The sequence below is a fragment of the Odocoileus virginianus genome, chromosome 13 (genome assembly GCF_023699985.2).
Source record: "Odocoileus virginianus isolate 20LAN1187 ecotype Illinois chromosome 13, Ovbor_1.2, whole genome shotgun sequence".
In the NCBI taxonomy this organism is placed as follows: Eukaryota; Metazoa; Chordata; class Mammalia; order Artiodactyla; family Cervidae; genus Odocoileus; species Odocoileus virginianus.
In genome coordinates this window covers 42357208-42382132 of record NC_069686.1, presented here as the reverse complement: position 1 = coordinate 42382132, position 24925 = coordinate 42357208, and positions in this window count along the sequence as shown.

The window sequence follows — 24925 nt, the reverse complement described above, 5'->3', positions numbered from 1 at the left end:
TTTTCAATACTCTTAGCTAGCTGGGTGCAGAGATATAAGATTTTGGATATTGGATTCTAAGCCAGTAGCTTTCAAAATACCATTCACTTTATAGCATTACACCATATGTACTCAATAAATATTTGTTAATCAATGAATATTATTAAAAGTTATCTTTTATAATATGATATATATATATCACAAAATTATATTACTGAGTGAATATTAGTGGATTAGCGTTAGTTGCTTAGTCTTGTCTGGGGCTTCCCTGGTGGCTCAGAGGTTAAAGCGTCTGCCTGCAATGCAGGAGACCTGGGTTCGATCCCTGGGTTGGGAAGATCCCCTGGAGAAGGAAATGGCAACCCACTCCAGTATTCTTGCCTGGAGAATCCCATGGACGGAGGAGCCTGGTTGGCTACAGTCCACGGGTCGCAAAGAGTCAGACACGACTGAGCGACTTCACTTTAACTTTAGTCTTGTCTGACTCTTTGTTACCCCATTCACTGTAGCTCGCCAGGCTTCTCTCTCCATGGAATTCTCCAGGCAAGAATACTGGAGTAGGTAAGCATTCCCTTCTTCAGGTGATCTTCCTGTCACAGGATCAAACCCAGGTCTCCTACACTGCAGGCAGATTCTTTACCATTTGAGCCACCTGGGAAGCCCATTCATGGGTTAGATTTCTGCAATAGTAATTCTACATTTTGAGAATCATAGACTGTGATTCTCAGTGTGATCACAGTCTATGATTCTCAAAATGTAGAATTACCTCTTTTACCTCTATATAAATTTTATATGCTATATGACATAGCTTTGAATGATTCAGATACAGACCCTCTTTGGACCCAGTGATCTCTCTAGAGTTGTCACTGCTAATATTGAGAATACACAGTCTAGACAATGAGTAGCATTTTTACATGTGTATGATTCACAAATTCATATATTTTCTAAGACATGATTTTGAATTTGTGTTTGAATGTTAGGTAGCACGATTAATAAGTGATTCCTTATTTACTGTTCATTTTGTAGCAGTAATTTATTTATGGTCATACCTGAATGCTTTATTTTATATACATGTTTCATTTTGTAAAAGCAATGAAAACACTCTGGGCCATGCTTTTCAGCATGATTATTATACCTCATAGGTGGCTAAATCCATTTTAACTGCCATCATCTCTGGATTCTGTAGCTCACCCACAGTTTTGACCATGATAACTTTTAAACTGAGGGGTTTTATTGAATTTTAATTAAAGACAATGCTAAGATTGCTGCTTTAAATTTAGCAACCCCAAAAATGGTCTCCAGAGGGTAGCACAGAATGAGGGTCACAGATTGCACATTTAAGATATTGGTTAAATTCTTAGTATGTTATAGGAGCTGGACTCTAAGTGAATAGTTAAGATGTAGTTATTTGTTATGATAATGATACTTTATTTCTGTTAACACCAAGAAAATTAGTCTTTTAGTATTTTAGATTCCATATTTATAAAATGGAAACAAGAAATTTTCAAGCACATGTATTTTATAGTTTTTTCATAGCATTTTTACAGTTAATGGACATATATAGCTGCTTTATCTATGCTTAGAAGTACATTTTACTCATTAGGGCTACAAAAACTCTTTAGTTCTTATAGGTATTATCATTTTCAGATATGAAGCTCCTCTCTTCCCAAAATAATACAATTTTCCAGATGCTAACATATTGATAGTTGTATTTTCATTATCTGTTGATTGAAATATTACATAGTCATAGTAAGGCTAGTATAATTTAGCAGTAATGAACTTGCATTTTATCAAGCATGAAATATTCTACATATTTAAAATAAAACAGTTAATATGTGTGAGAGACACACTCTTTTGTTAATTCACAGACAGTGTTTTGTTGTCAGTGACCCCCTGAAATAACATGCTTTTCAATGAGGAGTAGAGATGCTGAGAATTGCAGCTGTAGAAAATATATTACAGAACTGTCTCTTTTTTTAGTGGCCAAAACCTTTTTTGCTAGTAGCATGGCCTAGAGGTTACACAGGAATCCGATAAACCTGGGTTCTAGTTTTAGCACAGCATTACTTGCTGCATAACAAAAGATGAATGAGTAATTTAACTTCCCAAGATCAGTATTCTCATCTCTAAACTGGAGAGAGTAATAGCACCCACTCTAGTGGGTACCTGTGAAGACGAACTTACTTTATAGGTAAAACAATTAGCATATTTACTGGCAGATACTGTGTGTGTACAGATGTTATTGTTATATCGTTATCAATTGTTGCTTTTCTTGTGTCATTAACCCCCTTAACCTCAGTATATGATGGTGTATTTCACTATAGTGAAGGGTGGCATATATGCTCCTTATTCACTGAGATTGTCTATTGTATGCTAAAAATATGAAAAAGTGAACAATTTAATTAATTAAATAAATTGTTCTTCATTAGTGTTTCCCTTATTATGTCCTATTCAAGGTTGTTTTGGAGGATGCCCTTGTGGCACAGACGGTAAAGAATCTGCTTGCAATGCTGGGGACCCATGTTCAATCCCTGGGTTAGGAAGATCCCCTAGAAAAGGGATGTCAATCCACTCCAGTGTTCTTGCCTAGAGAATTCCATGGACAGAGGAGCCTGGCAGGCTATAGTCCATGGGGTTGCAAAGAGTCAGACTTGACTGAGCAACTACACTTTCAAGGTTGTTTTGGATATAGTGAAACAAGCTGCAATCTATACATCAAGTATATTACATCAACCTAATCAAGTAAATTATAACTCATTCAAATTTTAAGGCATGTGTCATATAATAATTTTAGGAAAGAGCAATAGTGTGTTTAAAATTATTCTAGCAGTGAAAGAATGGAGTCTCTTCTGAGAACATGGAAGGGTACTTATTTAAGAATCTAAACAATCTATAGGATCATCTTCCCTCACTGGACTGATACATTGCTCACATGGCTATTGCTTAAACGGTTTCAAGGTTTGTGTTTGCAAAATATTCTAAGTTGATCTAAAATACCATCTGTGCTCACTCTTTACATACCTACTTTGCTTATGGAGCTGGTGTGTGTGTGTGTGCGTGAGTGCTAAATCTCTCAGTTGTGTCTGGCTGTTTGTGACCCTATGGTTTGTAGCCTGCCAGGCTCCTCTGTCCACAGTATTCCCCAGGCAAGAATACTGGAGTGGGTTGTCATGCCCTCCTCCAGGGGATCTTCCTGACCCAGTGGTTGAACCTGCCTCTTTTATGTCTACCGCATTGGCAGGTGGGTTCTTTACCCCTATCACCACCTGCGAAGCCCCATGGAGCTGGCGGGGCCACCAAATGGGTTTAAAACAGAAGCAATTAGTTCTAAAAACAAGGTGGAAGTGGACTGGTTCACTCTGGAAAAAACTCCCTCATTTTACAGTTGGTAAACCTCAGTGTAGACAGTGTTCTTAGGGCAGCTTGAAAGGTGTGCTTGAAGGAGGGCTGGTATTTCTGGATCTACAGTATGCTGTGGCAATGCACCCAAGAGCAGTAATCAGGGCTCATATCCCATCTGTTATGGCTATGCTCACATGCATCTGTCAGAAGGACACAGGAGGGCACACAACCCAGCATCTAGGAAATGCAATGATTTGATGAATTAGGAGGAATGATCACTAACATCAAAGTGAGTGACCCGACAGAGAAGTAGGGATCCTCATACACTACTGGTAAGAATGTAAAATGGGCAGCCACCATGGAAAATCATTTTGGTAGTTTCACAAAAGCTTAAACATAGAATTATCATATGGCCAGCCATTGATTATATACCACTCCTAGGTATGTACCAAAAGAAATGAAAACTGATGTCCACACAAACTTGTTACTCAGATATTCATGGCAACACTGCTTATGATAGTCAAAAAGAGGAAACAACCCAAATGTCCTTCAACCGTTGAATAGATAAAGAAAATGTGATGTATCCATATAGTGGAATATTATTCAGCAATAAAAAGAAATGAAGCATATGACACTTCATAGATAATCCTTAAAAACAGTATTCCAAGTGAAAGAAACCTGTCACAAAAGACCTCAATATTGTTTGTTTGTGTTTATATGAAATGTTCAGAATAGGAAAATCCATAGAGACACAAGTAGATTAGAGGTTGCCTAGGGGAAGTGAGTTGGGAGACAATGGGGAATGAGATCTGATGGGTTCAAGGCTTCTTTGTGGGGTGATGAAAATGTCTTAACAATTAATTGTACAGCTAGTTGCACAACTCTGTGAATACACTAAAAAATTAAATTGTATACTTTATGTAGGTGAATTGTGTATATGAATTAGACCTTAATAAAGATGCTATGTAAAAAAAAGGGTGAGAGGCATATTGTGTCTGTGTATCCCACAAATATTCATGATTAGTTTCATAAACCAGACTATTATGAGAATTTTCAGGTTCCAAGTTTCAAGTAGTTGAAACAGGCATTTTCAAGAACAATATTCATTGAAATGCATCAAAGCATAAGTGTACTCCCTGAAGAAACACTTTAACTTATGAGTTTAAATAATAAGCAAATTTAATTCATTCCAGGTACCTTCTCATTAAGAAACTGCTAGCCAAAATGTTGAAAAAAAACATTTAGCTACTAAGTGAACAAATTAAACTCCTTTATGATTTAATTGCACCAGTGAGTATTTCTTTCTGGAATGTGTTTCTGCTTTGATATATTTCAATACACATCATGAATTATGTTGAATGATGGCATTTCAGAATGTGTGTGAGTATGTATATGCATATGTATTTCCAAACTGCATTTAAAACATTATTTAAAATATGTATGCATGTGTACATGTGAACATTCCAATTTCTATGTTTATGTGTATGTGTACAATACAGAAATACATATTCCCATAAGTCCCATGCACTGTAGTCATATTGTGGGATATATATTTGCCAACTAGTTATAAGCATTAACAGAAATATTCCCTCTATCTCTTCTTTCCTTTCCACTCCATAAATATACATATGTGAATGTACAAATATTTGAAAATGTGTATTTATCATGTGATAGATCTACAGTATTTATAGGTGCCTGCTTTGATCATCATGCATATTTTGAACCACTGGAGCTATTTTGAGTGCTTTGAAGATATACAGCTTTTCACTTTTTGATGCACATAGGTTCATAGGAGTGATTATTGAAAAGGAATGACTATAAAAAATAAAAGAAAACAGAATTCAGCGCAAATCTTTTCATAGTCTTTCAAATCTCAGTGCAACGCTTTATAGTTAGCTGTTTCTTTCTCATTGAATTCTTCTGCAGTGTTAATGCAAAAATTAAAATTTATTCCTCTTATACTATTTATAATTAATGAGAAATGAGAATGCTCCCTCTGAAAGAGAAATTATTTTTAAAATCTCTGAACCTTAAAAATGTATTTTCTTTGTGAACTCACACACACACAAAACATTACCTCTACTTTGTTCATACCTAGTTTGTGTTCCAGTCAGCTCTGGCTGTGTATTTGTTAAAAGTAAGATGATGTCGCTTTCTCTCTCTCTCTCCTTATTGTTTGACTTTCTTGGTGGCCCAGTTGGTTAAACAAATAACATTGTTTATTACAAACAATGTTTGTAGTACTCACAAATCCACTTGTAATGCAGGAGACTGCCTGCAGTGCAGGAGATGTGGGTTTGATCCCTGGGTTGGGAATATCCTCTAGAGAAGGAAACGGCAACCTGTTCGAGTGTTCTTGCCTGGGAAATCCCATAACTATCAGAGGGAAATGGCAAATTCTACTATCGAAATGTAGCAGCCAGGTAGGATTTTTAATAGCATTCAACCAGAAATGAGGAGGTAGCCCTCTGTCTGCCTAATGGGAGATTTGTTTTCAGTTTAGGAGCTCACAGTCACATAAAGCACAAAGGAACAAAATGCAAATTAGAAGGAATAGAGAGTGCCTTCACCAGAAGGGTACAGAATACTGGCCTGAGTAAATAGATGTAATACACAGACTCAGAGGTGAGCAGCCATAGCTGTCCATAAGGGAGGATACTGTCCTTGGGGCCAAATCATTTATGGAATGTCTTCAGTTCAGTTCAGTCGCTCAGTCATGTCCAACTCTTTGTGACCCCATGAACTGCAGCATGCCATGCCTCCCTGTCCATCACCAATTCCCGGAGTTTACCCAAACTCATATCCATTGAGTCAGTGATTCCATCAAACCATCTCATCCTCTGTCATCCCCTTCTCCTCCTGCCCTCAATCTTTCCCAGCATCAGGGTCTTTTCCAATGAATTAGCTCTTCAAATCAGGTGGCCAAAGTATTGGAGTTTCAGCTTCAACATCAGTCCTTCCAATGAAGACCCAGGACTGATCTCCTTTAGGATGGACTGGTTGGATCTCCTTGCAGTCCAAGGGATTCTCAAGAGAATTCTCCAACACCACAGTTCAAAAGCATCAATTCTTCGGCACTCAGCTTTCTTTATAGTCCAACTCTTGCATCCATACATGACTACTGGAGAAACCATAGCCTTGACTAGACGGACCTTTGTTGGCAAAGTAATATCTCTGCTTTTCATTTATTTTTTTTTTCCATTTATTTTTATTAGTTGGAGGCTAATTACTTTACAACATTGCAGTGGTTTTTGTCATACATTGAAATGAATTAGCCAAGGATTTACATGTATTCCCCATCCCGGTCCCCCCTCCCACCTCCCTCTCCACCCGATCCCTCTGGGTTTTTAATATGCTGTCTAGGTTGGTTATAACTTTTCTTCGAAGGAGTAAGCGTCTTTTAATTTCATGGCTGCAATCACCATCTGCAGTGATTTTGGAGCCCAAGAAAATAAAAGTCTGCCACCGTTTCCACTATTTCCCCATCTATTTCCCATGAAGTGATGGGACCGGATGCCATGATCTTAGTTTTCTGAATGTTGAGCATTAAGTCAATTTTTTCACTCTCCTCTTTTACTTTCATCAAGAGGCTCTTTAGTTCTTTACTTTCTGCCATAACGGTGGTGTCATCTGCGTATCTGAGTTATTGATATTCCTCCTGGCCATCTTGATTCCAGCTTGTGCTTCATCCAGCCAGCATTTCTCATGATGTACTCTGCATATAAGTTAGATAAGCAGGGTGACAATATACAGCCTTGATGTACTCCTTTTCCTGTTTGGAACCAGTCTGTTGGTCCATGTCCAGTTCTAACTGTTGCTCCCTGACCTGCATACAGGTTTCTTAAGAGGTGGGTCAGGTGGTCTGGTATTCCCATCTCTTTCAGAATTGTCCACAGTTTATTGTGATCCACACAGTCAAAGGCTTTGGCATAGTCAATAAAGCAGAAATAGATGTTTTTCTGGAACTCTCTTGCTTTTTTGATGATCCAGCATATGTTGGCAATTTGATCTCTGGTCCCTCTGCCTTTTCTAAAGTCATCTTGACCGTTTGGAAGTTCATGGTTCACGTATTGCTGAAGCCTGACTTGGAGAAATTTTTAGCATTACTTTGCTAGCGTGTGAGATGAATGTCTTAGAGGAAACCTAACCTTCTTAAATAGACTATGGCAGGCATGGCACTTGGTGAAATGTGGGCATCATGAAGAATAAGAATTTTTACCAATAACAATAAATGATATACAAGACCAGTATAGCATATTAGTGAGGGTCAAGGAGAACGGAAGACTCAGCAGTAGCTGAACAGGTGGAAGCAGAGATGTTCAGTTTGGAATAGGAATAATTCCCTTAGCATTCATCCCCAAACATTTAGGCTATCACTTAGATTGCTGCAGAGAATTATGATTTAGACAATTGCATGTATTTTTCTACTTTCATGAATTTGTTCCAATCATTTTCATCTACTACTTTGTAAAGTGGGTTGATATTTGGCCTTAAGTGAGCCAGACTTAATTTTTCCTAATCAAGTGCCTGGTTCCCAGAGTGAACAAAGCAACAATAAAAAAACCATGATATCGTCCAGTGCTGTTTCTGCTGCCCCGTTGACACAGAATGCCCTCCACTTTCTCTAGTTGGTGAACTCCTGCTCATTTTTGAAGACTCAGGTGAAATTCTATTTCCTTCCTGAAGTATTCCTTGATGGTTCAGATGATTTATACTATCGTCCATTAGGAACCCATAATTCTGATTATATATATTCTTTTTTCACAGTTAACATTATTTCATAGATATGTATTTGGACATGAGATTCTTTAGGGAAGCAGGTCTCATATTAAAATAACACCTGCCGTCATTAGCTCTGTGTCTAAACATGCCACATAAAGATGGAACCAATAAATGTGATCTCTTGATTGTCTAGTTTGAGTTTCACATAAAATTCTCCTTCAGAATTTCCCCAGATTTACCTAATACTATTTGTTTATTCTTTGCTAATATTTGTTTCCCCAACCTTTCTGAGCTTCATTTAGAACAGAATAGGAGATGAGGACATCAATGTCTAGTAATTCATCCAACAACTTTTGACATCTTACAGTAAATTTGTAATATCAGAACTCCCCTTCATTCTGAATGCGGGTTGGAGAGAATTACCCTTCTGTCCCTTGTGATCCTTCCTGTTTCCTTTTCTTGTCTGTTCACAGGAGGTGAACACCTTAAAATCGGGGATTTTGGAGGCATATTTAACTCATCCTTTTTACCCTTTTGTAGTACACTCTTCATGAGATTGTTTGTCAAGGAGCCCCCGCCCTGACACATTTTCCAGAAATTTTACTCTACTCACCCACTCTCTTCCGCATGGCTACAGCTCAGTCAAGGCATAAGCACTCAGATTAAGAAATATCTTTATAGAAAGTTGGGTTTAGAGCCTCAAGTGGTTGGACCAGGTTCTCTACTGTCATAAAAAGAGGCCATAAAGCTTAAGAAACTGAAGAAACCAGAAAAAGAGAGAAGAACTAAACACTTGCAGAAAAGAGAAACGAAAGAGAAAGATAAGATAGCCAGTACAAATGAGTCCCTGAGTGTACCTTTTCCTTGATGTTGAGCCATATTCCTAGGCTTTGGTTTCACAAGACAGACTAGTAAACCTTTATAATAAATTTTCATTTTATATAGGTAGCTAAATTTGGGCGTCTGACTGTTGACTACAAGCATCCTAACTAGTTCGCCTTTGCATAACTTAATCATTTGGTTGGCAAATAATAGTACTTCCCTTTAAAATCTGTCTTGTATTCATATCCCTATACCTTCAGCTATGGAAAATTCTTAAAGAGATGGGATTACCAGACCACCTGACCTGCCTCCTGAGAAATCTGTATGCAGGTCAAGAAGTTAGAATTGGACATGGAACAACAGACCAGTTCGAAACTGGGAAAGGAGTATGTCAAAGCTGTATATTGTCACATTGTTTATTTAACTTATATGCAGGGTACATCATGAGAAATGCTGGCTGGATGAAGCACAAACTGGAATTAAGATTGCCGGGAGAAATAACAATAACCTCAGATATGCAGATGACACCATCCTTATGGCAGAAAGCAAAGAGGAACTAAAGAGCCTCTTGATGAAAGTGAAAGAGGAGAGTGAAAAGGTTGACTTAAAGCTCAGCATTCAGAGAACTAAGATCATGGCATCCGGTCCCATCACTTCATGGCAAATAGGTGGGGAGACAGTGGAAACAGTGAGAAACTTTATTTTCTTGGGCTCCAAAATCACTGCAGATGGTGATTGCAGCCATGACATTAAAAGACGCTTGCTCCTTGGAAGAAAAGCTATGACCAACGTAGACAGCATATTAAAAAGCAGAGACATTATTTTGCCTTTAAGAGTTTGTCTAGTCAAAGCTATGATTTTTCCAGTAGTCATGTATGGATGTGAGAGTTGGACTATAAAGAAAGCTGAGTGCTGAAGAATTGATGTTTTTGAACTGTGGTGTTGGAAAAGGCTCTTGAGAGCCCCTTGGATAGCAAGGAGATCCAACCAGTCCATCCTAAGGGAAATCAGTCCTAAATATTCATTGGAAGGACTGATGCTGAAGCTGAAACTCCAATAATTTGGCCACCTGATGCAAAGAACTGACTCATTGGAAAAGACTCTGATTCTCGGAAAGATTGAAGGCAGGAGGAGAAAGGAATGACAGAGGATGAGATGATTGGATGACATCACCTACTCGATGGACATGAGTTTGAGCAAGCTCTGGGAGTTGGTAATGGACAGGGAAGCCTGGCATGCTGCAGTCCTTGAGGCCACAAAGAGTCAGACACGACAAAGTGACTGAACTGAACTGATAATTCTAAGGCTGCTGAGTGTAGGCATTTGTAAGTTCCTTGGAATTTGGTCACCACTTCTAATTATTCCTGATTACAGGAGACTGATACTTCATGACAGGCTTCCCAGGTGGCTTAGTGATGAAGAAACCAGGATGAAGTGATGAAGAATGCGGGAGACACAGGAGATATGGTTCAATCCCTGGGTTGGGAAGATCCCCTTGAGGAGGAAATGGCAACCCACTCCAGTATTCTTGCCTGGAGAATCCCACTGACAGAGGATGCTGGTGGGCTATAGTCCATGGACTATAAGAGTTGGACACAACCTAGTGACTGAGCACCCAGGTACACATTGTATGCTTCTGACAGTGTTCAGAAGGAGACAGATATAGACATGTACCATGATGTGATGGCATTATTTCAGCATTAAAGCAAGTGATAAAGATAGATAGGTAGATCAATGGAATGATAGATGTAGGTATATAGATATAGATGTCATTCTCTATATTTACTCTAAGAAGTGGCAGTTAGGAAACTGCTACTGTCCTCACTAATTCCACAAACCATGGATTTGTCATCTCAGGGAGCAGAAGATATTATTTCGGCCTAGGAAGGTAATGGAAGTTCCTGAAGACAGAGATGAAAAAAGAAAAAAAAGTAAAAGAAAAAGGCAGTGAGTAATATGGTAAGGAAAGGAATAATATTATAGTAAAGAAAGTAAAATATAAGATGGATGAAGCAGAGGGTCAGAATCACATGAAGGAATAGTTGAGCAGAAGCTGACTCACATGTGCTGGATATTATAAGAGTAGGTCTTGAATTAAAGCAGAGACATGTCATTGTTTGACTTGGCACTGTGGTAAAGTGAACTAGAAATGTCTGTTTATTTACTGTTATGGGTAAATAAATAACCATGATTATTTGTCAACTAACTTTTGATCACTTTAATAATTTATTTGTTTAATACATTTTAATTGAGTACTGGTTGTATACCAGGCTCTGTTTTACATCATGTAAAATATAGTCCTTACTCCAATGGGGCTCACCATCTAGGAGGGTGACAGTGATTAAGTACTTCAGCAAATAAGTCTATGGTCACATATTATGATGACTGCTGCAAGCACTCTTGAATCCCCTACTGAATTCCTCTATATCATAATACTCTCCACTATTTTCTTTTGAAGTCAAGTATTTCAGGCCAGAGATCAAATATCATATTTGTAAACAGTAGGATACCAGTTCTTGAAGTTCAAAGACCAACTTCTAAAGTAAGACACATCATTTTTCCTAATTAATAAACCAAGTAACTCTTCATGCATTCTCTTGCTTTGAGTGCTTTGGGTTGTAGAGGAGAAGTGATGACATGTGAGCATATGGGATTATTGGCCTGGCTTGTCTAATAGAGAGAAGGCAGGGAGTTGTCTGTTTGTATCCTAGAAGTTCAGGCATCTTAGTAATGGAAGGAAGTGTTGTGTCTTTTAAGAAACCTATACTATAAAGTGGTGGAATCTATTAATGTAAAGTCTTATTGCTTTATATTCTCAGCAGGGACTCATGGGACTGACAGAAATTGTTCCTCTGCATTTAGGGATTTCAGGATGCAGGCAAGGACAAGGTATGCCCACTTATACCATTTCTTCAGGTCTCACCTTCATTTTTGTCATTTGCCCAGCCCTACAAGCACCATCCTAGATCTGCCTGGATGGCCTATGTCCTATAAGATGTTTTCCCAGACAAACAAAATACACAAAATGCCAGGGCACAGTAATGCAGTTTGTCTGTGAAAAACTTCAGATTTGCTCCATAAACAAACTTTGAGTTTTCAAATCAAGGCAACTGTGGTCAAATAAATAATTAATATGAGCCTGGAAGAGGATCAGAGTAAGAGTGAGATGTGGGAACAGGTGTCCTGGTCCACAGGATGTTGAGCAAGAGGTTAGAGAAGCAACTAAAAATCTTTATCTGTTGGTGAGGATGGACTACTATAGTTTTTTTTTGTCCAGTCAGTCTACATGTGACCTGGATTTTTCCAGAAATCTTTAGTTTGATGTTGATTATGTGGCCCTGCATTTTGGGCTTCCCTGGTGGCTCACTGATACAGAACCCACCTGCCAATGCAGGAGACGTGGATTAGATATCTGGATTGGGAAGATCCCCTGGAGGAGGAAAGGGCAACCTACTCCAGTTTTCTTGCCTGGAGAATTCCATGGACAGAGGAACCTGGCAGGCTACTGTCCCTGTGGTCATAAATGAGTCAGCCATGACTTAGCGACTAAACAACAACAACTGCATCCTTTGGGCCTTGCCTATTAATTACTATCTTAGGAGTTCTTTTCCTATCCTTTGTTTCTAAAGCAGAAATTGAAAGTCAGGAACTAGGCTTTCCTTTACCATATGCATAATTTCATCATGTGTTCAGCCTAAGCAGAGACTAATTCCTCACAACTACCTTGCCATGCAAACAATCAACAAATGGGTATTGGTTGCCTGGTGTAGGGGTTGGAGAAGGCAATGGCACCCCACTCCAGTACTCTTGCCTGGAAAATCCCATGGACGGAGGAGCCTGGTGGGCTGCAGTCCATGAGGTCGCTGAGTCAGACACGACTGAGCGACTTCACTTTCCCTTTTCACTTTCATGCATTGGAGAAGGAAATGGCAACCCACTCCAGAATTCTTGCCTGGAGAATCCCAGGGACGGGGGAGCCTGGTGGGCTGCGGCCTATGGGGCTGCACACAGACACAACTGAAGCAACTTAGCAGCAGCAGCAGCAGCCATAGTAGGGTTAGCAAACTATTGCTCACTAGTCAGATTTGGCCCTCTGACCGTATTTGTATGGGCATCTCAGTTTGCTCAGCATTAAGAATCCGCCTGTCAATGCAGGAGATACGAGACAGGGCTTCAATCCCTGGGTTGGGAAGATCCCCTGGAATAGGAAATGGCAACCCATTCCAGCCTTCTTGCCTGGAGAATCCCATGGACAGAGGAGCCTGGCAGGCTACAGTCCATGGGGTCACAAAAAGTCTGACACGACTTAGTGACTGAGCATGCATGCAAGCCAAAAATAATTTTTACATTTAAAAATTATTGAAAAACATCCAAACTAGAATAGTAATTTGTATCACATAAAAACTGAAACCAAAATATCAGTGTCCATGAAGAAAGCTTAATTGAAACACAACCATACCCATTTACATATGTATTATGTATCCCCATTTTTGCATTCCAATAGCAGAGGTGAATAGTTGCTACAGATACGATATAATCTTAAAGGCCTAAAATATGTATTATCCTATCCTATACATTAAAAAAAATTGTTGGCCATGTCCAGAATTAGGCCGATAACAGTAGAATAACCAATGAAGACCTACTGTATTAGCATGGGGAACCACACTCAATATTTAGTAATGAACTGTAGGGAAAGTAATCTGAAAATGAATATATCTATAAACTGAGTCACTTTGCTGTAAACCTGAAAGTAATGCAATACTGTAAATCAGCTACACTTCAATAAAAACAATTAAATAAAACAAAACAAAACCAATACGGCTCCCTCAGGGGATTGAAGGGCAAATATCAGAAGCCCTGCATCTCAAGGGTTCACAGGCTAGTGTTCTGATAGGAGTAAATCCAGAGTACTGGGAGAAACCATGGACAGACTTATAATCCAAAATGGAAAAATCATGGGAAACACTCAGGATCAAAGGTCATCTCTCAACAATGAACAATGCTTTGATATCCCTTTGGAAATAAATTTGTAGGTCCCAGAAAAATAATCTTTTTAACTTTCCTGCCAATATCTTTGGTATATCTTGCTAGTTTCATGCAGTCATGGATTAGTAAATTAATAGGTGGCAATTATACATGGATTGAACATTTTATATAATTTGTTTCCCATTCAGCTACTATTTAAAACTTTTAATATTGATATTTATAGAAAATGGCATCAAGGGAAAACTTGTGCTGATACAACTCAATCATCTTTGGTAGTTCAATGTGAATCAAAATTGAATCAGATCAATAATGATAATAATGAGCAAATGTCAATAGTTTGGATCACATCAGTCCTAAGTATTAATAGCATTGATTCTTAACTTGAGCAGTCAACAGGAAAAGGCTTTCAAAACACTTATGGTCGTGTTTGTTGTTTGAGTCTCCTTGTATAATACAGTGGTTAGGAAATTGACCTTTAGAGTCACACAGAAATGGTTTACACTTTTTACTTGTTTATTACTTGCTTTGTGACTATGGTAAATTGCTCCCTAACAAATAATTCCCTCATCCCTAAAGGGGAGAGAATGGTTATCTGTTTTATAAGACTGTTGGGTTGCAAGCATATATGGTGGTTAGCACAGTGCCTGGCATATAGTAGCACTCTGTATACGTTCATCATTGTTTTCAGTAAATATGGTCAACTTAAAGTGAATGATGTAATTAAAATAAACAATACTTATTTGTCCTAATCTCTATTTACCCAGAAAGGACTTCCTGCATAATGTCCACTAATTTGTAGTTTTCCTAAAAATCTGGCTGATCATAGGAACCATCTAGACATTTTTAAAAAATGTGGATTCTTTATCTTCATTCTGATCTTTTGAAAAAGAAATCTTGGCTGTAGCTCTGGAAATTTGCATTTAAAACAACAATAAACAAGTACCTACCTCCTCAGGTGTAGAAGCCACTGAAATCCTTGGAGATGTTCAGGCTGTGAAACCTCTCAATAAATATATAGAACTGTTGTCCTACAGCATAGAGCATCATTTTGAAAATGTGGGATGTGTGTAATCTGAACAGAAATAAGTCAAAGTATTCATGGTAAACCAACATTTCAAAAAATAGAAGTTTTGTGGTTCATATATGTAATTTATGTAAGACAAGCCTCCCAGCGTATATTTTATATTGTCTCTTCTGATTAAAACCAGAATTAGCCTTTTAGTATATTACAGTATGATTTCTTTTCAGTTAAAATTATCATTTCTTTTTACTTTTCTCACGTGTTATGTTTTTGCCTCATCAAAGCAACCACTTTTATTCTACTTTGAACACAAGCCCCAATGTTTCACAGACATGAGCTAAGAACAGTCTTATTGAGAAGAGAGAAACATTTAGAATAATAGGAGTTGTTACACGCACAGTAACAAATGAAATACATCTTTTGTAAATAACTCCCACCAGAAATCTTATATTTCCAGGCATCTATGCATATACCTTCATATAACAACTTTTGCGTTCGTAAAACATTCATTGAAGGCAGCTCTGCAGTTTTATAGAAAAACAACATGCCAGGGATGCAAGAATCTTGCCAGTTCTGTGAAAAATGACACCAATTAAAGCTTAAATTGCTTGTTTTCTCATAAGGTACATATTTTCATAACTTTGAAATCAAATAATTGCTGCTTTTATATTAAATACAATAAAACAAAAAGGATGCTAGTTTAGAGGAACTGCTACAAGCATTTTAATATAATTTTCCCACCATTTAAAGTCACAAAATATGGAAAACAAGTCAAGTATGCAAAGTTCCAAGGAGATAGAGAAACTCCTTCAGATTATTACATCATTTGTCTTTTGTGTCAGGAAATGTGTATATGATTTCATTGTTTGATTAAATGCCAAAAAAAGGCACATTGCTCTTATCTAACTGATTACAGATTTTATTCATATGAAAAAGTATTTGTTAATGCTTTACCATTAGGAGAATGTTTTCTTTTTTTTTTAAAGTTCTAAACATGCATTTCCAAAAAAAATAATCTTCTAACTTCCCAGGCTTTATTTCTTTATTTTACATTAACAATACATGGTGCTCAAATTTCCCAAAGTAAAACTCAGTCCCTAATGATTTCATATCTGCAAACTGAGCAAACAATTCCTTTCTGACTGGGTAGAGTGAGTGTGTATGTGTGTGTGTTTGTGTACTCATGCACATGTGTGTAAGTTCTGAAATATGTCATATCAATTTTCAAAGCCTTTGGGGAATATAGTTTTCACATGTTGAGATATCTAAAATAAAAGATGTTTGATATGTGTCTCTGGGACCTTACAAATTAAAGATGAAAATACAATCTAGAATCTGATTCAAATATTGTAAGATAATACATTTTATTAAGATAACTTTATCTGATAATTCTTATATAAAAAGCTTCTATATACATATTTAATTAAACTTTATCTGCTTATTCTATTTTTTAGGCAACATAAAATACTGATTAACAAATTTGTGATATTTATAAAAAAAAATAGTATAAGTGCTGTCACATTGATGCTTATATTTGTATATGGGGGTGCCTGAGTGATAGCTAGGTTTCAGAGAGAGATACCATGTGCTTTTCATGGTATACACTAGCTGTCTGCATTAATAATAAGCTTGTGCTGAAGCCAATTTGAGGCTACATCGAGGGATTTCAAGGTCATTTGCCAATGGCCTGGCCTCCATTAACTTCTTTGGTAAAAGTCCCAGTGATCCTTATTTTGGCCTTGAGTGTGGGTTATCAAAATCATCCCTCTTAATATTTCCACATAAATAGCTTGTTTCCTTAAATAGTCACTATATTCAGTGGGGACAGTTTCTGAAAGCTTCTCAGTTCAATAGAAAAATGCATTTGGAAAAGTTTGTTATTTTAAAATATATCTATATTTGGAAAAAGAAGACTTTAAGAATGCTTTGAGTTTTTAATTAGAAGACATTAAAGACAGCTAAATGTTCCCCTTGTCATGGGGAACATGAAGTGATATAAAACAGTGCAATTTCCAAAATATTGGGACTGTCAGTTTGCTAAAAGACAAGAAAGTGGGGTAAGTAATTATGCTACGTTCACATACATACGCTGACTTAAAAAAAATCTTTTAACTGCTTAACAATTTAAATAAAAAAATTTGATATTACCCTCTTGAGGGCTTCCTTCACTATGTTCTTTTGAAAAAGTACCCCCTCCCACCTTGAGAATTTGTTATTTACATTAAAATGTGTAAACAATGAAGCACTTTAACAAAGGGGGCTTGGAAGTGATTGGTGAGAAAACTAAGGAGAAATAGATCTTATTTATTGTGTTATTTAAACCTGAGTTACATTACACCATCTTACATTTAAGAGGCAGCCTGCTAATGCAAGCAAGGGTGTCTCCTGCAACGAGACAAAGATTAATGCCATGTGTACTGATGATGCTCCACCACAATTCAGAATTCTGTGGCGCCATGACGCCCCTGTTTTATATGGTGGTTTGCCAAGAGAAAATTACTTAAACCAATTGTGAATGCATTCCTTTTTTACTTTTTATACAACCACATTTATGTAAGTAAATAGTATAATGAATATTTTTGAAATGATCCATCATTTTGAATTCACCTAGTTTGTATAAAATGCAGCGTACAGTTTTTTTCTCTTGTGAAAAAGACTTTCACATGGGAATGTTCAATTTTTTTTCCCCCATGAAAAAGATTTCTCATAGACAACCAACCACAACTGGAATAGATTCTTTTAAACATATTGTAATGTGAGAATTTTCTTCAGCTGGAGGGTGTTTTCTTCTTTAAATTGAAAGCCGTTGTTCCTCAGAACTAGTATGATATTGTAATGCATGATGTGCTAGTCACTCTTTATATGCAGAAATTGATATGCTTAAAATGCATATTAAATGTTGAAATGTTATGTGATATTTGAAGGAAGCTCTTTCAGTGTCTCAAGTTTGTGAACTTGATAACTGGGGTTACCTGTTGCAGATACATGTGTGGATTGCAAAGAATTTAGGGGACTCCATATTGAAAATCATATCTCCTCTAGATGCAGCCTCACTCGTTGGTTAAAGACGGTGAATTTAGCAACCAAAAATTTGGGGGCAGTAATACATACTATAAAACCATCACTTCTCACATCCAACAATTAGTCTAATTTATTCATGAACAGCACAAAAAGACAGTGAATGCTGAAAATAAAACTTACTTCATTTCTCCTTAGAGAGCAGTTTCTTCCAAAACAGAACTGAGGTCATTTATAGGAGTTTTTTTGGTAAAATGGTTTTCTGGATTTGTTCATTATATTTTTCCAAGGGATACTTTAGCTTTATCATCCAATGGAAATGTGCATGTTTGTGCAAACATACTCATATATTTTAAAGTAAGCATTTTGTCTATTGTTCCTTTTAGTAAAAGTATTAAATTAACATGTCAACATTTTGAAGGATAATTTAATTTCTGATGTTTTATATTTCTGACTTAACAAAACTGTTTCAGTTTCCCCTATTTCTCTTGAATTAGTGATAATTACACTTATTACTCAGTTTTTAAAAAATTTATAGAATAATAGCATCTAATTTATAGGAATGTTTAAGAATTAAATAAGGCTTATTGTAAAAAGACAACACATAATATGTCCTCCATGAATTGTATTCTTTTCTCTCATTTGCTTCCCCTCATCACTCATTTTATTGTAGATATGTGAATAATGGCTAGAATGATTTCATATTGTTATTTTGAATCAAATAGATCATGTGATTCTTCTCATGGGACATGGTCAACCTGCTATCTCAGATCCTTTGAGCTCAATATTTTGTCCCAGAGAGAGAGTAATAATTATTTCATTTACTCATTGAATAAATATTGAAAGAGGGCCATTCTTCAAGGAGATGGGGACTCAGTGATGCATGTATAAGCATAGTTCAGGATGTTGGCCTTTTTGTTTCTTAATTTTTAGTCAGTCTTCCCTCCCATGTTTATTAAACTTCTTTTGACTTACTTCAACACTTTTTCCTGCTTTCATCTTATATAGAGATTGTATTGGTGAACATAGGTTCAAAATGAGAGTCTAATACTGTGGAAAAGGATTCTGAGTATCCAGTATGCTTTATTTTTGGTGCTAAGCACTTTAAACCCATAAGCATAAATCTCAGACTTTTGTCTTCTAAGAAGGTAAAATATAGTTGGGGCTATAACTCAAAGGAGAAAGAAATTCTAAATGCCATGCCATAATAGCAGTTGACAAGGTTGCCTAGGTGTGTTATTTGCTATAAAATTTCAATCATATTTTATTTCCCTCAGAAATGGTATGCTTTATACCTCATAGAAATCCAAGTTGGTCCTTGTTGGAATTACATTTGGAGAAGGATAAAAATTGTGTCCTCACTAAAGGGTCAAGCATATGTGAACAATCAATAAAGAGTTAAAAACTCAATCAAGTTAAAACAACATCAAGAGTTAAGAACTGTTAAGTGTGTACTATCTTCCATAAGCTTAAGATAGGGGGTTTCAGTATACAAATCCTTTGTTTTCACTCAGCTTTAAAACTTGGTAATTCCTTACATGTTAATCCTAATGTTTCCCATTCACTCGGTATTAATTTATATTGCTGTGACTGGGCTAGAGTCTATTGCATGGTGAGTTTCTTATTCATCTTGGTATCTCTCATCTTCTAGGAAAATGTTTTGTACATAGTAGTAAATAAAACTGAACCAGGGAACTGAAGGAAACAGCTTAAGTATCATGCATTTCAGAGTAAAATAGGGGATGGACTGAGGCTAGACCTCAAGGCTGTTGGATTCCAGACTGTTGCTGTAGTCATTGACTGTGCATGTATTATTTATCTTCATCAATCTAGTCCTGCAAAATGAGGTTTTTATTGACCAAGTAATAGTATTTGTGACTATGCAAGATTATCTCAGAGCTTCCAGAGGAGTCATTCTGATAGGATGGTCTCAGACATTCCCAACCAGACCTCCTAAATGCAGCACAGTTTATTGGGTGTGAGAGACTTTGGAGTGAGCTCATAATCAGTGTTCACTCTCTCTGTTCTTCACGAACAGTAAACATCCCACAGCAATCAGAAGGGGTATGGACCCTCAAAACACAAGTCAAATCTCTCTTAGCTTTAGCGCTGTTTTTTGTTCTCAGCATTCGTCTTTATCTTTCAGCTGTCTGGCAGTTTGGCTACATTTGTGCAAAGAAAAGGTATGCACAGATGATTCACGACAAGGATTTCTATATAACTGAAATCTGCATTTATAAGCATGTTTGCTTTCAAAGTCTTTGAAACATTAACATTTTATTCATTGTTATATACAACTTAGCAGTTTGAAATATATGACTGTTTGGAGAATGCCTTTAGAAGTTTCGTGTTGTGCCATGTATTTTGTAAACATGCATTTCCCAAGATTTTCAGGAAGGTCATGGATTTGATCTATGACCTTGATGTCATGATAATTTTGGCAACTTTTCCATGCCCATTCCTTGGATCTTTCCCTCTGCTCATGTATAACCACTTCAGTGTTGGCTCATCAAATGTGCACAGCCTTGCCTCTTTCCTGTGAGAGTAAACATTTCATCAAATAAAAACAGTTTCATGACTAGGGTTTCTTGGCCAGAGTTAAAATAAAAGCTTTCCCCTTATGTAATTAAGGCAGAGACAACTGTAGACATGTTCTAAATCCTTAAAATGTTCAAACCTTCTACAGTCCCCATGTGCCCCATTGGAGCCAAAGTCATCTTAATTATGTATTCTAGGTGGAAGGCGAAAGACCAAATCCCTCCTCATGTGGACTTCAAAGTCTTTCAAATCTCATCCACATCTCCTTGGTTTTTCTTTCATTTAATATTAAGTGTTCCATCATTATCCTTAAACTTTCTATTGATGTACCACTTTTTATTTAAAGAAATAGAAATTGGCCGAATGAATCAATGATTGAGACTATTTCTCCCCTGGTGCCCAAGTCCCTCCCTGGGAGTAAAAATCTCTCCATGTTATTAATAATTTATTGCCTCCTTGCCTAAGTCAAAGCATATTTCTAGGGAGATTGACAACCTTAGGTTTAGGGCAATCTGATGATATACCCAGTGGCTCTGCTCCTCAACAATTCTTATATATGTAATTTAATTAAAATAGCATCTAAAGTAGCCTGTAGGAATTATCTATTAAAAATGTGAATAATCTTACAGGTATATGTGCATGGTGGAGAGACTATGTGTATGTGAGTGTATTCATGTGGGTGAAGAGAAGGGAGCGGAGAGTGACTGATAAGTGATGTATAGAATTATTGAGAGCCTGCTATGTCTCAGACAGAGTTGTGGGCACTAGAGGTGTAGAAACACAGCCAGGATCCCCAATCTCTTGGAGCCTCTAGAAGTGGGTGATAGAAACTGTATAAAGATAGATTCAGATGTTGATAAACATTAGAAGGAAATGAAGCAGAGCAGTCACAAGGAAAGAGAGGGACCTCGTTTATACAGACAGGGACTCTGAAAAGGAAACTGAAATTATGAGATGGAACCAATCATGGAAAGAAAAATGGAGAGAGTCGTCAGAGGAAAAAAACACGAAGCACAAAAACCTTAAGGTGGGAATATATTAGAATGCAGTGGTTTGGCTGGGTGTGCAGAGGCATTAGGGTGTGTGTGTGTGTGTGTGTGTGTGTCTGATGGCTCAGCTACACTTTGACTCTCACTGGTTCTTGTACCTGTCAGAGCCCTGGCAAAACAATAAAAAGATGGTTCACTCAAACTGATGAATTCAGGATGGTTTACAAAGCTGTGGGCAATGTTTAGGGAAACATGCAAGGACTGGGCAGTACTCAGTCACCAGAAAGAGAAGGGAGACTTTACAATGTAGGCCTAAAAGAAAATGTAGAAAGAGAGGTACTGGAACTCAGAGAGTGTATTGAAATGGTGAAGGCTGCTGACTGGACCTGTCAACGGCAATAGAATAACACAATCAACCCCTGAGGATCCGGGAGGTGAGGGGACAGCCAGTGGAACAAAAGCCATAGCCCCAGTCTCCCCTACCTCTGGATACTCTGCTGGTAAATACATACCAGAAGTTGCAAGACAAAGGTAATCTGTTGATGCCATCCATTTTGGGCACTTCCCAAAGTACCGAGCAGGATTAAAAAGGATGGAGGATAATCATGGAAAGATATGCAGTACAGATCTATTTTCACTTTCCTCTGTAGTGCCAGGCATGAGGCAGCTGGGGGTCTTCGAGAGTGCAGAACCTGAGGGGCATCACAGGAACTCATCATGCATTTGGGTGACTCTGGCATTGGTAGACCACATGATAACCTAGTGGTCAGGAAGTGTTCATGCTTCCTCCTAAATAACTGTGTTGCTGGGTGACTTAAGTGAAGAATTATGCCCATGAGCAGAATAGATAGCCTCTTTTCAGGTCACTGTCTACCAGTAACTAAATATCTTTCTAATTTGTTTCTAATTTTAGGAGTGAAGCCTTTAGAACCTCCAAACCACAGGGTAGTAAAGTATTATATGTAACTTTTGTCTTCTTATTTGAAGTACACTTGAAGTTTGGGGAAAACGAACTGGCATTATTTCTTCTCAGATTCCATGTTGGATTTAGCCTCACAGGTAACTACATCATTTAATAATGCAGCAGTAAAACTTACAAAGAAAGGTACTGATACAAAGATACCAGGATACTATGATTCTTTCTTTGTTGTTAAAATACTTATTTACTTGGCTGTGCTGAGTATTCATTGCCACGTGCAGGAACTTCGATGTGGCCTGTGGGATCTTTAGTTGTGTCATGCAGGATTTTAGTTCCCTGACCAGGAATAGAACTTAGGCCCCCTGCATTGGGAGTGCGGAGTCTTAGCCACTGTTATCGTTCTGCTTGGGCTGCCATAACAAAATACTGCATACTGGTGGCTTAAATAATGGAAATTTATGTTCTTAAATTTCTGGAGACTGGAAGTCCAAGATCAAGGTGCTGGCAAGATGCTGGTGAGGCCTCTCTTCCAAGCTTGTGGGCAATTCCTCCTTGCTGTATCCTCATGTAGCTTTTCCTCTGTGTAGGTGTGGAAAGAGGGAAATTTTTGGTATTTATTTTTTGTCTTATGGTATCAGTTCTTTCAGATTAAGATCTTATCCCTATGACTTCATTTAAGGTTAGTTATCTCTGTGAAGGTCCTATCTCCAAATATATTCACATTGGGGGTTAAAGTTTCAACATATGAATTTGATAGTCGTTGTTCAGTCCCTCAATTGTGTCTGACTCTTTTTGACCCCAGGGACTGCAGCTCGCCAGGCTTCCCTGTCCTTTACTATCTCCCAGAGTTTGCTCAAACTCATGTCCTTTGTGATGCCATCCTATCATGAATTTGGAGGAAGTGCAAAATTCAGTTCATAATAATGAGGAATGCTGTATTAGATTACCAGGATTAATGTAACAAAGTACCATGGACTGGGTGGCTTAGACTACAAAAACATATTTTCTCATAGTTCTAGAGGCTGTAAGACCAAGATCAAGGCATCAGCCAAGTTGTTAATTTGGAAGCCTGTCTCCTTGGCTGTCTTCTGTTGTCTTTCACCCCGTGCCTCTATGTGTTGTCTTTCTCTTAATCCACTCTTATAAGGAGACCAGTCATATTGGATTAGGGCTCACATGGACAACATTTTACCATAATTGTCTCTTTAAAGGTCCTCTTTTCAAATAGTCACACTCTGAGGAGCTACTGGTGTCTTAGGTTTCCATGTAAGAATTTTGTGGGGGGGATGCAATTCATCTCACAACAAATGCTATAGGTCATGTTTTGAAGAAGATTTCAAATTATCTGGTATCTAGGAGAAACATGTTTTGGACCATCCCTCCACCATATTGGCTGAAAGCAGAGAAAGGAAGATAAGAATGAGAATCCTCTTTGTACTTATGTTCCGGCTATACTATTGCCCCAAAGCAATTATTCCTAATTCATGACTTGATTAACAAACTGCAGCTCTCCCTCCACTTTACTTCTCCATTCTCCACATTCTGTCTTGTGACTTATTTGAATTTTTGGTTTGCTGCAAATAGTGGAGCATGGAAAATAGTCACACCGTGATACCTTCTTATAGGTGGTTGTACTCATCCAGCCAACTGGCTTCAGTCTCAGTAAATTGCCTCTGAATTCTGGTGGTCTTAGTGCAGTGGGAGAAATTTTTTAAAAATGAACCACTCACTACAAAAGACTGAAATCAATTCCTGCCAGCAAGAAATATGAATGGCTTTCAAGAATAGGTTCCCAATAGTGCCATTAAGTGATTATATACTTAACAGCTTAAGATCCTGCTTCTGGAGGATGTCAAATGGTTTTACACCTGACTCAATATGGTTTCTATGTTTTGGTATGAGTAGGCACTCACCTTCAGTTTGTATTGCAAGTAGGATGCAAATCATCCTTTCAAATTATTTAAGGTGCCTCTTTCATCACACTGGTCAGAGAACAGTGGTCCGCAAGAAAGAACATAGCTGTGGTATGCTGGAAAATGACTAACAACTGACTTTCTTGAGTGGGGGAAGTTGTTTTTTAGTTTTTGGCAATTTCCATAGTTAAATATCTGTGCCATGGCCAATTTCCAGCTAAAATCATTATCAACTCTGGCAAGTGATGCAAGCTGACTCCAGCATGCCCCCAGCAGTAGGTAGAACCAACAGGCGGAATCCTCAGGTTAGAGCTACACCTAATCAGTCTGGGTGGAAATAGGCACAAAAAATCTACAAAGCACTTTTAGGGAAGCTTAGTCCAATATAGAATTTTGCCGACGATTACTCAAATAATGCAAATGATAGAAGCCATCCTTTAGGCAAATAAATAAACAAACATTGAAGAAGAATTTTTGAAAATTAGTAATGTGAAACAAAGACAAGAACAAATTCTGTGGAATGAAAACTGACTAATATAATGAAAGGATTTAGACTAGTTTTATGAAAAAATTTTTCCTGATCACAAAAGATTTTCTTCTTTCTTTTTTCATGGGGCAGGGAGGCATTAGGGGAAGGGACGTGTTTGCCTTTTATTTTTAATTTATTTTGTTCTTG